At 48.1% G+C, this 14,082-nt stretch overlaps 1 protein-coding gene across 1 annotated transcript in view; it reads right to left on the bottom strand.

Moving 5' to 3' along the window:
• The window catches only part of ADD2 (adducin 2), a 49,647-nt gene extending 44,253 nt beyond the window's left edge, over positions 1-5,394 (bottom strand). Inside the window, exon 1 of the mRNA XM_047781831.1 lies at positions 5,277-5,394. The gene's annotated coding sequence lies outside the window, so the exon portion shown is untranslated. The remainder of the gene's footprint in view (positions 1-5,276) is intronic.
• Positions 5,395-14,082: the final 8,688 nt, after the last annotated feature.

Here is a 14,082-nt window from a genome sequence, read left to right as displayed (position 1 = left end):
TGAATCATGAATCTTTATGTAAAGAGTGTCTCAATGCAGAATTAGTAAATGTCTTACTCCAAGTTTAAAAAAGGTGTACCATTTTTACGAATGGAAAATTAGTCTCTCTTAAGCCCTACTAAATAAATATTGAGAAACATTAACAGAATAAACGCTGTCCAAAGGGCACCACGTTACCCTGCTGCCCAGAGGCCCATATATCTAGATCCTGGAGTGAGCCTTTGGAGAGCTGGGCTGGTCACAGCTACCTTTTCCTGCTGACCACGGGGAAAGCATATTCTTGCTGGCCGTGAGCCGTCTGTGACCTCTTCTTCCATCTTCTGTCAGCACTTTACCCTCCACCTTACAGCTGCTTGGAGTGGGTGGGCTGGGCTGATGCACTAGGCCAGGGAAGTGGAAGTCTGTCCCACCAGCCCGGAACACTTGGGTGATCCACTGATTGATATTATTGTTGTTGCTGTTATTATTATTATTTTGCATTCTTCTCCTTTGCAAAAGGCAAATTGCAAGTTCAAAGGAAGACACATGGACAGGATCCCTCCAGGGACAGACCTGAACCCTTGGCCTAGAGCAGGGATCTCAGCCTTGAGTGCACATTGGAACCACATGGAGAACTTTGAAAAATTACTGATATCAGTGATTTTAATATTATTAGTCTGAGGCATGGCCTGGACATCAGGATTTTTAAAAGCTCTGAGTGATTCTAATGGGCAGTCAGGGTTAAAATACTACTGGCTAGATGTTAGGGGTTGTGTTGTGGAACGGAAGACATCCATTCCAGATGCCGACCATTTCTAGCTAGTCTGCCAAAGACGGCACAGCGCCTCTAACGCCAGTGTCAGGTGCCACTTCCCAAGGCCATCCAGACCCTTCTTCCCACTCCAACCTGGGACGACAAGAGTCCTCCAAATGCCACCACAACCTGTTTTGTCAAGTTTGAGACTATGACCTCTGATCTTAATTCTGTCACTAGTCAGTCGGCTCCTCATGAAAGCCCTCATCAGATCTCCACCAGCTGGCGCCACCCTCGCCAGCCACACGGATGGGATGGAGGATGGAAGAGGGAGTCACCTGCACGTGGCAGCCCCAAACAAGCAAACACAACAAACATTCTCGAAAGACATATTTTGAAACATATTTGGCAGGTTGTTAGAATGTTTGAGATTGTATTTAATGCCAATTAAAGCCAGTGTTTTTTTGTGTGTGTTTTTTTTTTTTTGCCTTTTCTAGGGCCGACGGCATATGGAGTTTCCCAGGCTAGGGGTCTAATCGGAGCTGTAGCCACTGGCCTACACCAGAGCCACAGCAACTCGGGATCCGAGCCGCATCTGTGACCTACACCACAGCTCATGGCAACGCCGGATCCTTAACCCACTGAGCGAGGTCAGGGATCAAGCCCGCAACCTCATGGTTTCTAGTCGGATTCGTTAACCACTGAGCCATGACGGGAACTCCCAAAGCTAGATTCTTAATCTAAGTGGAGAGTGACTGAGTCCCTCAGGGATGTTTCTGGTCGAATTAGCTCTGGACTAGAAGTCACAGCCTGCAGTGTTGCCCTGCTTCTAACATTCTCTAGTTCATGGACTCGGACAAGTAATTTCCCTCTTTGAGTCTGACTGTGTCCATCCCTAGATGGAGGAGGGGACAGAATGGACCTCTGGGGCCCCTTCCAGCTCTGGCGCTGTATGGAGAAAGACAGATTCATGTAGAAAAGGCAGAAGGGTGGGGGATCCAGGTTTCCTGGAGCAAGAGACCCTCTTCCTGCCTCCCCCCAGTGCCTCTTCCTCAAGCCAAATGCCAGAAGAGAAACATCTGCAAAGAACACACAGGAGCTGGTCACCTTGTGGTTTCAAGTCAATCCCACATGCATGGGATGCATTAAGAATATTTCACCCCCATCATGCTCCCACCAGCCTCATCTCTGGAACTTAGGAAGCAAGCAAAGACTGCAAGGTCAAATGCAATGGGACTGCATCAAAGCCATGCAGACATGGGGTCACCACCTAGATTCTTCTAGGCAGACACTGCTGCAGACCAGAATTCTTCCAGAGGCATTGCCCCCATGCACTCATCCCTTCTAATTCTCTTTGGCACCTGCACAGCCCCAAATCTTTGATGTTATTTTTCAAACAGCAACAAGCAACCCCTACCAGGGGGCACCCTGGATGTGAGCATGGAGATCCCTGTGTTCCTTACAAGATGCCAGGTCCTACCAGCTCCAGAACCACTGGAGCTGTCACCTTCTCTGGGACCAACAGTCTGACACTGAACCTTCCTGGCTTCAGTCCTTTTCATCTGGGCAGGAAAAGGCTGGTCCTCTCCCTTCCCTTTGGAGTGGCTGCATTTCCCAGGAATGGGCCTGTGAAGGCTGAGCACCTCTCCCCCCACAAAGCTTGAGGAATGAAGAAGTGCTGGGCCCGATGCACAGAAGCCCCCAGGCCCATCTTCCCTCCTTAGAGCCCAGCCCCTGAGGGCTGCTCAAGATGGGCTCTGATGGGGGTGGGGTAGGAAATGGAAGCCCTGACTCCGTCACCATGATGGCAGGGGTCAGGATGCACTTTTTGGTCTTGCGCACCAGACACATCTTCTTGTGCTCCCTCCTTCCCTTCCCCAAATGTTGGGAGGTGATCAAAGTCATACACAGGTTAGGGGTGAAAAAGCAGGGACTCTGGAACCAGACCACCAGTTCAAATCTCACCTATGCCCCTTATTAGCTGTGTGATCTTGAGCAAATTACCTAACCTCTCTGTGCCTCAGCGTCCCCATTTATTAAATGGGGACTGCACCTCTTTAACGCCTCTTTAGGTTGTTGTGAGGATTAGGTGAGTTAGTGCATGTGAAGTACTTCAAACAGCGCCTGCTGTGGAGCAAATGCTTATTATGTGTCATTTTGGGGCTAGAATCATCGTAGCATGAGGAACTCAAGTAATGAGAGGCTTATGATTCAATTGTAAACAGGTGCATACTAAATAACTGTAATTATATGTTTTAGTCCCCAGACTAATTCAATCTTGAGTTATATTAACAAAAAGTAAATCCACGGGGAAAAAAAAGGCTGACGAGAATGCCTCATTCTCTGACCAGATAGCTGGAACATGTTAACCTGGACATCACAGAAAAGGGGGAAAGCAGGCATTGAAGATCACAGGAGTCCGGTGTTTGTGGGGCCAGATGTGAAGTCGTCAAGAATATCTGGGGTCTCCAGCCTCAGTTCCTGACACAGAGCTTCCAAAACCTATGGGATTTCTAAAATGTCCAGATCCATTAGAAGTGTCTTTTGTTAGTCATAATGAGCTGTTTCACCAAGCTTGAGGGGTGTTTTCGTTTTTGTTTTTTGTTTTTTTGTCTGATTAGGGCCGCACCTACAGCACATGGAGGGTCCCAGTCTAGAGGCTGAATCGGAGCTGTAGCCACTGATCTACATGCCGCATCTGCAACCTACACCACAGCTCACGGCAACACCAGATCCTTAACCCGCTGAGCAAGGCCAGGGATCAAATCTGCATCCTCATGGATACTAGTCAAATGCCTTTCGGATGAGCCACCAAGGGAACTCCAAGCCTGAGTTTTTATGCAAATAAGGTGACTTTCGGTGAGCACTTAGATACTGCAAGGGAGGGACTGGCCACTGAAAAGGACCAAGCACAAGATTCGAGGTTGCAACTTCAGCGCCACCCCAACCATCGAGGGAGGAAGTGAGGGAGGGGCCGGACGTTGCATTCAATCAAGCGGCAATTGATTTAACCAGCTGGGCCTAGTAATACCACATGCACTCCTATTAAAGAAACCTCGGAGTCCCCATCGTGTCTCAGTGGTTAACGAATCCGACTAGGAACCATGAGGTTTCTGGTTTGATCCCTGGCCTTGCTCAGTGGGCTGGGGATCTGGCGTTGCCGTGAGGTGTGGGGTAGGTCACAGATGTGGCTCAGATCCTGCGTTGCTGTGGCTGTGGCGTAGGCCAGTGGCTACAGCTCCAATTAGACCCCTAGCCTGGGAACCTCCAAGTGCCTCGGGTGCAGCCCTAGAAAAGGCAAAAAGCCAAAAAAAAAAAAAAGAAACCTCGATGGTAACAAACCCTACTAGTATCCATGAAGACATGGGTTTGATCCCTGGCCTCACTCAGTGGGTTAATCGGCATTGCTGTGGCTGTGGTGTAGGCCAGCAGCTGCAGCTCCAATTCCCCTAGTCCAGGAACTTCCATAGGCTACAGGCGCAGCTCTAAAAAAAAAAAGAACAAAAAACGCTGGACACCGAGGCCTGAAGGAACGTCCTGGTTGGTGAGTGAGCACATTGCGGGGCTGGTGAGGAATCCCACAAGGAGGGCGCAGGATAGCTCTGCTTTCCTTTGGCTGTTCCTGAGTTGGATCTTTTATAATAAAACTGTAATCACAGTTTCAGCACTTCTAGTGAGTTTGGCGAGTTATTCTAGGGAATTAACAAAACTGAAAGCGAGGTTGTGGGAACACCCACATTTACCGTCAAGTCAGTCAGAAGTGCAGGTGGCCTCTGAAGTGAGGGGAAGCTCATCCATGATCTTGCCTTTTAGCTTATGTGCCCTTTAACTAAAGGTAGTGTCAGACGAGTTGGATTGAAGCACATCCAGTTGGTGTCGGAGAATTGGGGACGGAATGGCACCCGGCAACGTCTATTTGTGATTGATGTTCATTCCTGGGACCACTGTGTGAGGCAGACATTACTGTCTCAGCTTCATGGATAACGAAACTGAATCAGAGAGGTTAACTGACTTGCCCAAGGTCACACAGATAACAGTGCATTACAATTTCAACCAGGCCTGTCTATGGTCCCAGATCCTGAACTCCTCCACTCCAGTTGTCCCCAAATAGCTGTTGGACTGCCACGTGAAAGAAGGATTGGGCTGATTCCTTAGAACCTTAGCGGCCAGAACCAGGAGACCAAGTGATTGTTGCAGGCAGACAGATTCTAGCCGAGAGTGGGAGGGTGAACTTTCCACCAGCAGGAGTTGCTCGGTGACGAGAAGATGGGACAGCCTGCCTTGTTAGGTGGTGAGCTCTCTCCCTGGAGTCAGAAGGACTACAAGATGCTGGAGAGAAGCTTCTTTCTTGCTGGGGGCTGGATGAGGGACCTCTAAGGTCTTTCAGATGCCATGATAGCTCTTGAGGCATCAGGATCAGGGGAGTTCATGGCATAGGCCTGAGGGTTCAGAAGCTCATCCTGATAAGACGGAGCCAACCAAAAAGTGTCTTTCACCACCCCACCCCACCCCCCATCACCACCAAAAACTACCCACTAGTTACCAGGAGGGTGGACCAGCCTTGCCCCAGGCTGCCTCTTCTCAGCACTCAGCCTCCACACTGCACTCCACTCTGGGGATCGCTGACCGCAGCTATAGGATTTCAGACATCTGGGTGGAAACTGGAAAACACAAGCATGACAGATATCAGGGTGTTGTCCACACCACCGTGACTCTTGCCCTGTTTTTGCAGCAGCTTTGGGTGCAGGTTTATTTTAAGGACTGCTGGGAAATTCTTAAAAATGAACTTAAGATGCATTTTTATTTGAAAATCAAATTACATCTACAAAAAGGTAAAGAAGGCTTTATTATCATTACAGTTGGGATCAAAATTCCTTTCAAAGAGAGGAATTGGAAAATGCCTTTGCCAAGTATTGGCCAAGGAAGCCCAGAAGAGGGAGGCTGCCACACACGGTGTTAAGAGGAGGACGCAGAACTCTGCGCAAGCCCAGAAGGGCATGAGCAAAGGGGGGTGGGCTGGGGGGGTGGATCCCTTCCCGACCCCCCACTCCCCATACTTCACTAACAGCTCCTAAACTCACAGATCCTGGTGTGACTGATTTTTGGATGCAGCCCAAAGAGGCAGGAGAAGCCTGAAGAATATCACACCCCAGGGGAATGGGAGGATGTTGGAGTTGCCCCGGCCATGAATTGGTGGATTCAAGACAATTTTACCAAGAGTTTAAGGAGAAGAAAGGTTCCCAGCTGATGACTGGGTAACAGGTCATAAAGGACTACTGAAGGATAAATGTAAAGTTGATCATGTCTTACAAACAAGGGAGAGTTAACTAATCCCCAAATCCTGGAGGTCAAGGTCATCAAAGGGTTAATCATCAACATGCTTTAAAAAAGGACGAGTGATATTTATCTTTTTTTGGTCCCTCTCACTTAGGTGCTTATTGTTCACACCCAAGGGATGCTTGTCTCCCTCAGAGCATCCTCACCCCCACGCCCACCCCCACCACAGCTCTCTGCTAAGGTTTGGATTTTCAGAGTCTGAGCTATTTCTTGTGTCCACTGAGAGAATTAATCTTCTGTCCCCAGAAAGGACCTGTGTCCTTCATGTAAGAAGGCAGAACATTTGTCCTGTGGATAAGTATACACTTGAACCCTGAATAATCCCTCCCCCCATCTCTATCCATGTTGCAATTCCACTGTTAGAACTTTACTCCTTGGCTTATACTGTTATCCTCTGATTACAATGAAAATAGCCCCGAGAGGTATTGTAGGCAAAGAATTATTTTAAACATTCTCTTGTGTTCTCAAGCCTGTCAAATCTCTGACTGCAGAGTCAGGCTGGGCAGAGCCAGGATGGGTACCAGATCAGCAACTCTTTTTTTTTTCTTTCTAGGGCTGCACCCGCACATATGGAAGTTCCCAGGCTAGGAGTCAAATCAGAGCTGCAGCTGCAAGCCAATGCCACAGCCACAGCCACACCAGATCTGAGCCTCGTCTGTGACCTACACCACAGCTCATGGCAACGCCAGATCCCTAACCCACTGAGCAAGGCCAGGGATCAAACCTGAGTCCTCATGGATACTAGTTGGGTTCATAACTTGCTGAACCACAATGAGAACTCCCAGATCAGCAAGTCTTGATCAACAACCAGATCAACAAGAAAGAGGTCTGATGAAGGGTCCAGCACCTGGGGCATAGAGGTAGTCCTGGGTGTGCCTCAGGGGACCCTGGCCCAACAGACTCCTCTGAATTGTTCCTGCTGTGCTTTCAAGGCCATGATCATGATCCATTCCGTCTTCAGCTTCCCCAGCATGTGCTTCACCAGCCTAGCTGACCCCACCTTCCAGCCACCCAGGCCTCAAGGGTAGAACTGAGAAGCCAGGGGTACCACCATTTAGTGAGCATGTCTGAACTTCCTGGGAGGCCTGGCACCCCTGGGCCACCAGCTCCCTGCTCTTGGAGTGCAGCCAAGCTGACTGGGAGGCAGGAGGAGTTAGGCCCTGGGATCCCTAAATATCTCCCCACCCAGAATACCACGCCCTGAATCAGGCCAATGTCACTCCCATTCCTTTCACAGTATCTGACTAGTCTTCCCTCTCTCATACCCCCTCATCCCCCCACCCCCCACTCCCCGCATCCAATCAGTAGCCAGAGAGACTGTTCTAAAACGGCAATCTGGGAGTTCCCATGGTGGCAAAGTGGAAACAAACCCCACTAGAATCCACTAGGACGCAGGTTCAATCCCTGGCCTTGCTCAGTGGGTTAAGGATCCACATTGCCAAGAGTTGTGGTGTAGGTTGCAGACTCAGCTAGGAATCCGCATGGCTGTGGTGGAGGCTGGCAGCTGTAGCTCCAATTTGACCCCTAGCCTGGGAACTTCCATATGCCGTGGGTGCAGCCCTGAAAAGCAGAAAAATAAAATAAAAAATAAATAGATGAAAATGCAAATCTGGCCCATGTCTGTCACTATCCTGCCTCCTCCCATGGGGCAGTCCCCCCCCCCCCTTTTCCCTAGTATCTGCTCCTCTAGCCAAAATTTAGTCAAATTTAGATTGTACTACCAAAGGGACAGCTATCCTTTTTATTCTTATCAAATGTAAAACTTTAAATTTGCTCTTGCAAACCAAATGCATGCTCCATGGTGGAAATTCAAACCCACTCATCCCTGACCAGGGGCAGGGGGAACCATGCCTTTCTCTCTCTGGACACTCCCTTCCTCTCAAGGATGCTCCCTGCCAAATGAGGCCCTTCATGGCTGCTCCCCAAAGCACCGTGGGCCTCCCAGTGCCCAACCCTGCCCTCCCTGCCTATCATTGGTGCTCTGGGGCTACTCCCAGGACCCAGAAGGCCCCCCTGCTTTGCCCTTGCTGGCCTCTGCCTGGAGCACTCTTTCCTCTTTGCCATCTCCTTTCAGCACATGTTGCCCTCTCTTCCTGGAAGCCCCCCGAACTCCGGATCCTCAGGATCTCCCATCATGGTCACCCTCCTCTTTCATCCCACTTCCAACCCAACAGCAACAACCTATATCATGAGCTCCTAGCAGGCAGGGCCTGTATCTTTGCCATTTCTCTACCCTTGTGTTGCTATAGGGCCTGGTGCCAGGTAGATGCTGAAGAAATGTTAATTGCATTAAAACTCAACTAAAGGGGAACTGGGAGGAGTTAGGATGGTTCAGCAAAGCAGCACTGTCCAGGTCCTGGGTTCCCAAAGATAAAGCCCTAGGGAAGCTTCATTTCAGAGTAAGGGGCCAAGTGATAACGGCGGGGGCGGGGGGGGGGGGTACATGGCAGGCACCGGCTCTAAAATAACCTGTTCTTTTGTTATATAACCCAATGGCCAGGCAGGCCTGCTCTGGCAGACACGCTTCTGGACTCTTTTGAGGCAGAATTCCAGCAATTGATTACAATTGATTGACTGCAGCTCTAACAAATCCAACTCCACAATGGAACACCGATGGTGTGAGACGGAGGAGAAGGTACCACCACACACCCCGCTCAGCTCCGCAAAGCTCAGCCCCACCCCCATCTCCATCTCTCTCACCACTTTTCTCCGGCATCCCCTCCCCTGCCCCACCCCGATACCCTCTAGCTCCTTCTGGGCATCTCCAGTTTGCATCCTCACACTTCTGACCCTCCTCCGCAAAGACTCTGCCGGGATTCACCTCCTAGGAGAGCAGCCGGGGATCACAAATCATGGAAGATGCTCCCTGTCACTGGCCATTTTCTTCCCCGTCTACTGAAGGCCAGGTAGATGTAACCATTGGAGTATGAAATCGCATTTCTGGGGGTCATTCCATGAAGCTATAAAAGAAATGGAAGGTCTAGGAGAGGAGTAACAGATGCTCAAGTTGTCTGACTTTTTGGCAAAATCCCACTTAAGCCCCACGAGTACACACAAGGGAGGCAGGTGCCTGTCTCCTGCCTCTTTGGTGGAAAGAGTCCAGATAGGAACAGACAGTCTGTGTTGCCCACACCTGGAGCCCAACATAGAAAGATGCAGGAAGGGGTCCTTTCCCAGCTGCCCCCATGGCTGACACGGCTTCGGCAGCCCCCTGGGTGGTACCAACCTCTAAAGCCCCAGGCCCTGGCCCCAGACAAGGACAGCATGGCATTTGCTCTAAGCCTTAGACTTGAAGCCAGAGCCCAAACTCACCGATCCCTGAATGAATCTTCCAAAAGTGAGGGGGAAGCTGCTTAAGGCCTTACTGTGGTTACTTTGCAGAGTAAATGGAGACCGTTGAGTAAGGGCCCCGACCACACCCAGCCTGGTGTGTTCAGATAGGGCGAAAGCTCATGCCCCCACGTGATGGGATTATGGCTGACGCTTATCATCAGCTTCTTCATGTACTTCTGAATGTTCCAAGGTTCTACAATAGCTATCCACTGCTGTGACCATGTAGGACAAAAATAGTTATAAAGAAAAATGGGAAATGCTCACCACTGGTATCCAGGAGGATGTGGGTTCAATCCCTGGCCCTGCTCAGTGGGTTAAGGATCTGGTGTGGCTGTCAGCTGTGGTGCAGGTCACAGACGTGCCTTGGATCCCAAGTTGCTGTATCTGTGGCTTAGGCTGGCAGCTGAAGCTGATTCAACCCCTAACCTGGGAACCTCCATATGTTGCTGGTGTGGCCCTAAAAAGCAAAAAGAAAAAAAGACAGAAAAATGGGAAAGCTTCTCCTCCTGTCCATGTCTGAAAGCTCCCTTGGCTGGAAGAACCCTTTAACCCCCTTGACTGCTACAGGTCTAAGAAGGATGACATGATTCAATAAAAAAAAAAAAAAAATTGGGGCTGTTAAACCCAAACAGGTGTCAGTGCTGTGCCGAGCCCTTCTCATTAGCACCGAGGTCAAGGACCCATCACCCAAGTTTTCAGGTAAGGAAACTGAGGCTCAGAAAATGGAGTGACTTGATCAGGGCCACGGAGCTATTGGGGATCATCGCCTTACTGGGAGGTACATAGAGAGATCATTACAATGCTGGGGGTGGGGGGCAGTATCTAGTCCAGGCTCATGAACCATGGGCTTCCAGGGAGGTCCTGACTTTGAGGCTCCCACATGAGCTTTAACCCACTGGGCAGATGCCTCTGCACCAGTTGCAAAACCATGCGGACTTCATGCCTACAGTGAAGGGAAGGAAAGGGGGATTCGGGAAACCCTGGTGATGCAGAGAGAGTGTGGAACTAGCAGGATGGCTGGGCTCAGGCTTCAAAGACTCAGTCCCTTTCATGAAGAGATCAGTCAAACTTGCATAATCTGTGGCTAAAAGCTCATCCAAAAGGCTAATTGAACTGACACATCCCCTGATTCCACACCTCAAGCTGTCCCAGAATCCAGTCATAGATACTTTTTTTTTTTTTTTTTGCTTTCTAGGGCCACACCCGCAGCATATGGAGGCTCCCAGGCTAGGGGTCCAATCGGAGTTGTAGCTGCCAGCCTACACCATAGCTCACGGCAATGCCGGATTCTTAACCCACTGAGCAAAGCCAGGGATTGAACCTGTGTCCTCATGGATGCTAGTCAGATTCGTTAACCACTAAGCCACAACGGGAACTCCAGTCACAGATTTCAAGCGGTCATCTCCTCTACCTTTTGCCTTCAGGCAAGACTCTACCTAAAAACCAATGGAGCTATATTTTGAAAAGTCTCACCTTGGTCAAGTTCAAACATAAAACAGTTGGTTCTGCTTTGGGGCCTAATCTGAGAGCATTTATCCTTCCATAGGAAAAGCAAGTGCACCCCATCGAATCATACGACAAGACTACCCCTGCCTCCAACCCCATCTCCAACCAAGAAATCCAGGGAATTGTTGGATGCTGTGTCCTTTTTTTTTTTTCATTTTCATTTTTTATGTTGTGTCCTTTTATGTCTAATAGAATAAACCCTATCTTAGGCCACAGAGGTAGAAATAAATGTATAAATAAATAATGTTCTTTTAGCACATTAAGGTCAAAATTATTATGTGGGTTTTTTTAAATTGGATCTGTTGGGGTTTTTTCCTTCACTAATTGGGCGCAGGAGAAAATGATAAGAACATCTTGCATCTAGGACCAGAGGGGGGACCTGACACCATCCCTCCCCTCTCCACACTGAGGAAGCTGTGAAAATACACACCTTCAATGGGACTTGGGGCTTGCTGATTTGGGGAGGGTGAGGAGAAGAGTCAACAGGCCCAGAAAGAGAGGGTGGTGAGACCTGCAGAGAATATGCTAAAAGGAAGGAGGGTCTAAAGGTTCATGTGGGGAACGTTCTGGTCTCTGGAAGTCTATGTAGAGACAGCCTGAATCCTGCCTGAGCAGTCAGGCTCACCATGTCACCTTGTGTCAGGAACAAGCAGGGAAAAATAGGAGGCATATTGTTTGGCTTTTCACTCCTCTCTATGATCCTGTGTGCTTTGGATTTTATCCTGAAGATAGCAGGGAAAGAATGATTTCAGCTGCTTTTGTATATCTCTCTGTGTGTGTCTGCATATCTATGTGTCAGAGACAATGCCATGTGCTCACCAAACTCACTTCCTTTTCTTCCTGGGCACCCATATTTCCCAGCTCTCTTCCCTCTGGATAGGGCCAGATGAAATGTAAGCCAATGAGTGTAGGCAGAAGTGACGTGCGTCACCTGTAACCAGGCAATTAAGAGCAGAGCTGCCTTCTCCACGCTCTCCTTCCTTGCCTCCCTCCTGGATGCAGAGGATCCAGTGGAAACTCTGGGATCCCTGGGGAGGATATAACCACCAGATGGAAGGAGCTGGGATGTCGGGGAAGGCAGACCACTGAGCATCTGATCAGAGAGTCTGATGTTGTTGTTACAGCAGGTAGCCTACCCTGAAAAATATATTCACACATTTTCTTTAGCACATGGTAGCCCATTAGCTCTATGGTTACTGCTTCCATTCCACTTATTCAAGCATCTCCTTCAGGATCACCAATTATCCATATGTTGAATCGCTACTCTCTAATTTTTTTTTCATTTTTCCTCTCATTAGTTTTATTATTGACATTCTCCTTGCATTGTTTAATAATGTTTATCATTATTATTTCCAACCTCATTAATTTTTTTTTACCTTTTTTCCATTTTTAAAGACTTATTGAAACATAGTTGATTTATAAGGTGGTGATCATTTCTGCCAACCCACAAAAAGATTCAGTTTATATACACATACATTCTCTTCCAGAGTCTTTTCCCACATAGATTATTACAGCACATTAGGTAGAGTTGTCTGTGTTATATAGCAGGTCCCCATTGGCCAACTTCAGTAATTTTAATTCAGCAAAATTAATGTGAATTGTAATTCCAGTATTGAACCTTTTCTCTTTTGCATACTTTCCTTATCTCCATTTTCACCTCAGTTTTCATCGTAGTCTCTTCTCTCCTATGACTGCCTTCTCCTATTTCTTGGAAGCCATGTCTTTTAAAACTATTTAAAGGATGCTAAATAGTTTTCTGACGTTTTTCTTCTGGTTCCCATGGCAGGTTATTATAAGAGGTAAGTACTTTTGAGTCTTCTGAATGATTTATTTTCCTCTGCAGTCTCTTTTCTCAAGATGCTTTTTTTGTTTGTTTGTTTGTTTTTTGGTCTTTTCCAGGGCTGCACCGTGGCATATGGAGGTTCCCAGGCTAGGGGTCTAATCGGAGCTGTAGCCTCCGGCCTACACCACAGCCATAGCAAAACCAGATCCAAGCCGCATCTGCGACCTACACCACAGCTCACGGCAACGCCAGATCCTTAACCCACTGAGCAAGGCCAGGGATCAAACCTGCAACCTCATGGTTCCCAGTTGGATTCATTAACCACTGAGCCACGACGGGAACGCCTCAAGATGCTTTTAATTGTCTTTCTTTTCCTTTATTCTCAAATAAGATGAAACCAAGTCCCCTAAGAAATGGAGTTCTCTGGTGGCTCAGCGGGTTAAGAATTTGGCATTGTCACTGCTGTGGCTTGGGTCACTGCTTTGATCCCTGGCCCGGGGGGTTCCACACGCTCCTGGTAAGACAAAAGGAAGGAAGGAAGGAAGAGAGAAAGAAAGAAAGAAAGGGAGAGAGAAAGGGAAGGGAAGGAAAGGAAATCCCCAAGAACATAGCTTTTAGCAAAAGGTGATCAGGAAACCACATGATTCCTGAAAATTAAATACAGTGCATAATTAATAGTGATTATTACCTCCAGGCAATTTCTACACTAAGTTGACCACAAAAACTACCTTAATGATCAGAGATATAAAAGGACAACTGTCAAGGAAACCAGCCTGACCCCACATCCAGGTTATAAAACGTGTACAATTAGAAAACTGAATGAAGTTCAATCAAACTCATTTCTAGGTGGGTGATTATTCTATTAACATTGAAGAAACAAATAAGTGAATTCACAAATCTTAAAAATATGACCCTCCACTTCATAACTTCCTGAGAGTCTGTAACACTCTTGATACGATTTAGGGGCCGAGGAAATGAAAGGTCAACATCATGGCAACGATTTAAGGGCTGATACCGGTGACTCAGTCAGCCTACTCCTAGGGTGTCTCCTGCTTAGAGCAATGACACAGAGGCTGGTCACACAGGTCAGTGCAAGGAAAATCTTTGATTCAGGCCTCAGAAGTGAAGGCAGAGATATAAGCCCAGGTATTGATTTTATACTGAGGAATAAATAAACAGTGGCATCACTGCATTTCTTCAAATATAAGATATCCTCAATTCATTGACACATCATTATTTTATTTTAGTCTTTTTAGGGCCACACCTGCAGCCTATGGGGGTTCCCAGGCTAGGAGTAGAACCGGAGATATAGCTGCCAGCCTACACCACAGCCACAGCCACGCCAGATCCCAGTTGTGTCTGTGACCTACACCACAGCTCACAGCAATGC

The sequence above is a fragment of the Phacochoerus africanus genome, chromosome 5 (assembly GCF_016906955.1).
Source record: "Phacochoerus africanus isolate WHEZ1 chromosome 5, ROS_Pafr_v1, whole genome shotgun sequence".
NCBI classification, from domain to species: Eukaryota; Metazoa; Chordata; class Mammalia; order Artiodactyla; family Suidae; genus Phacochoerus; species Phacochoerus africanus.
Note: the sequence above shows the minus strand (reverse complement) of the source record. Positions and strands in the feature narration are given on the sequence as shown.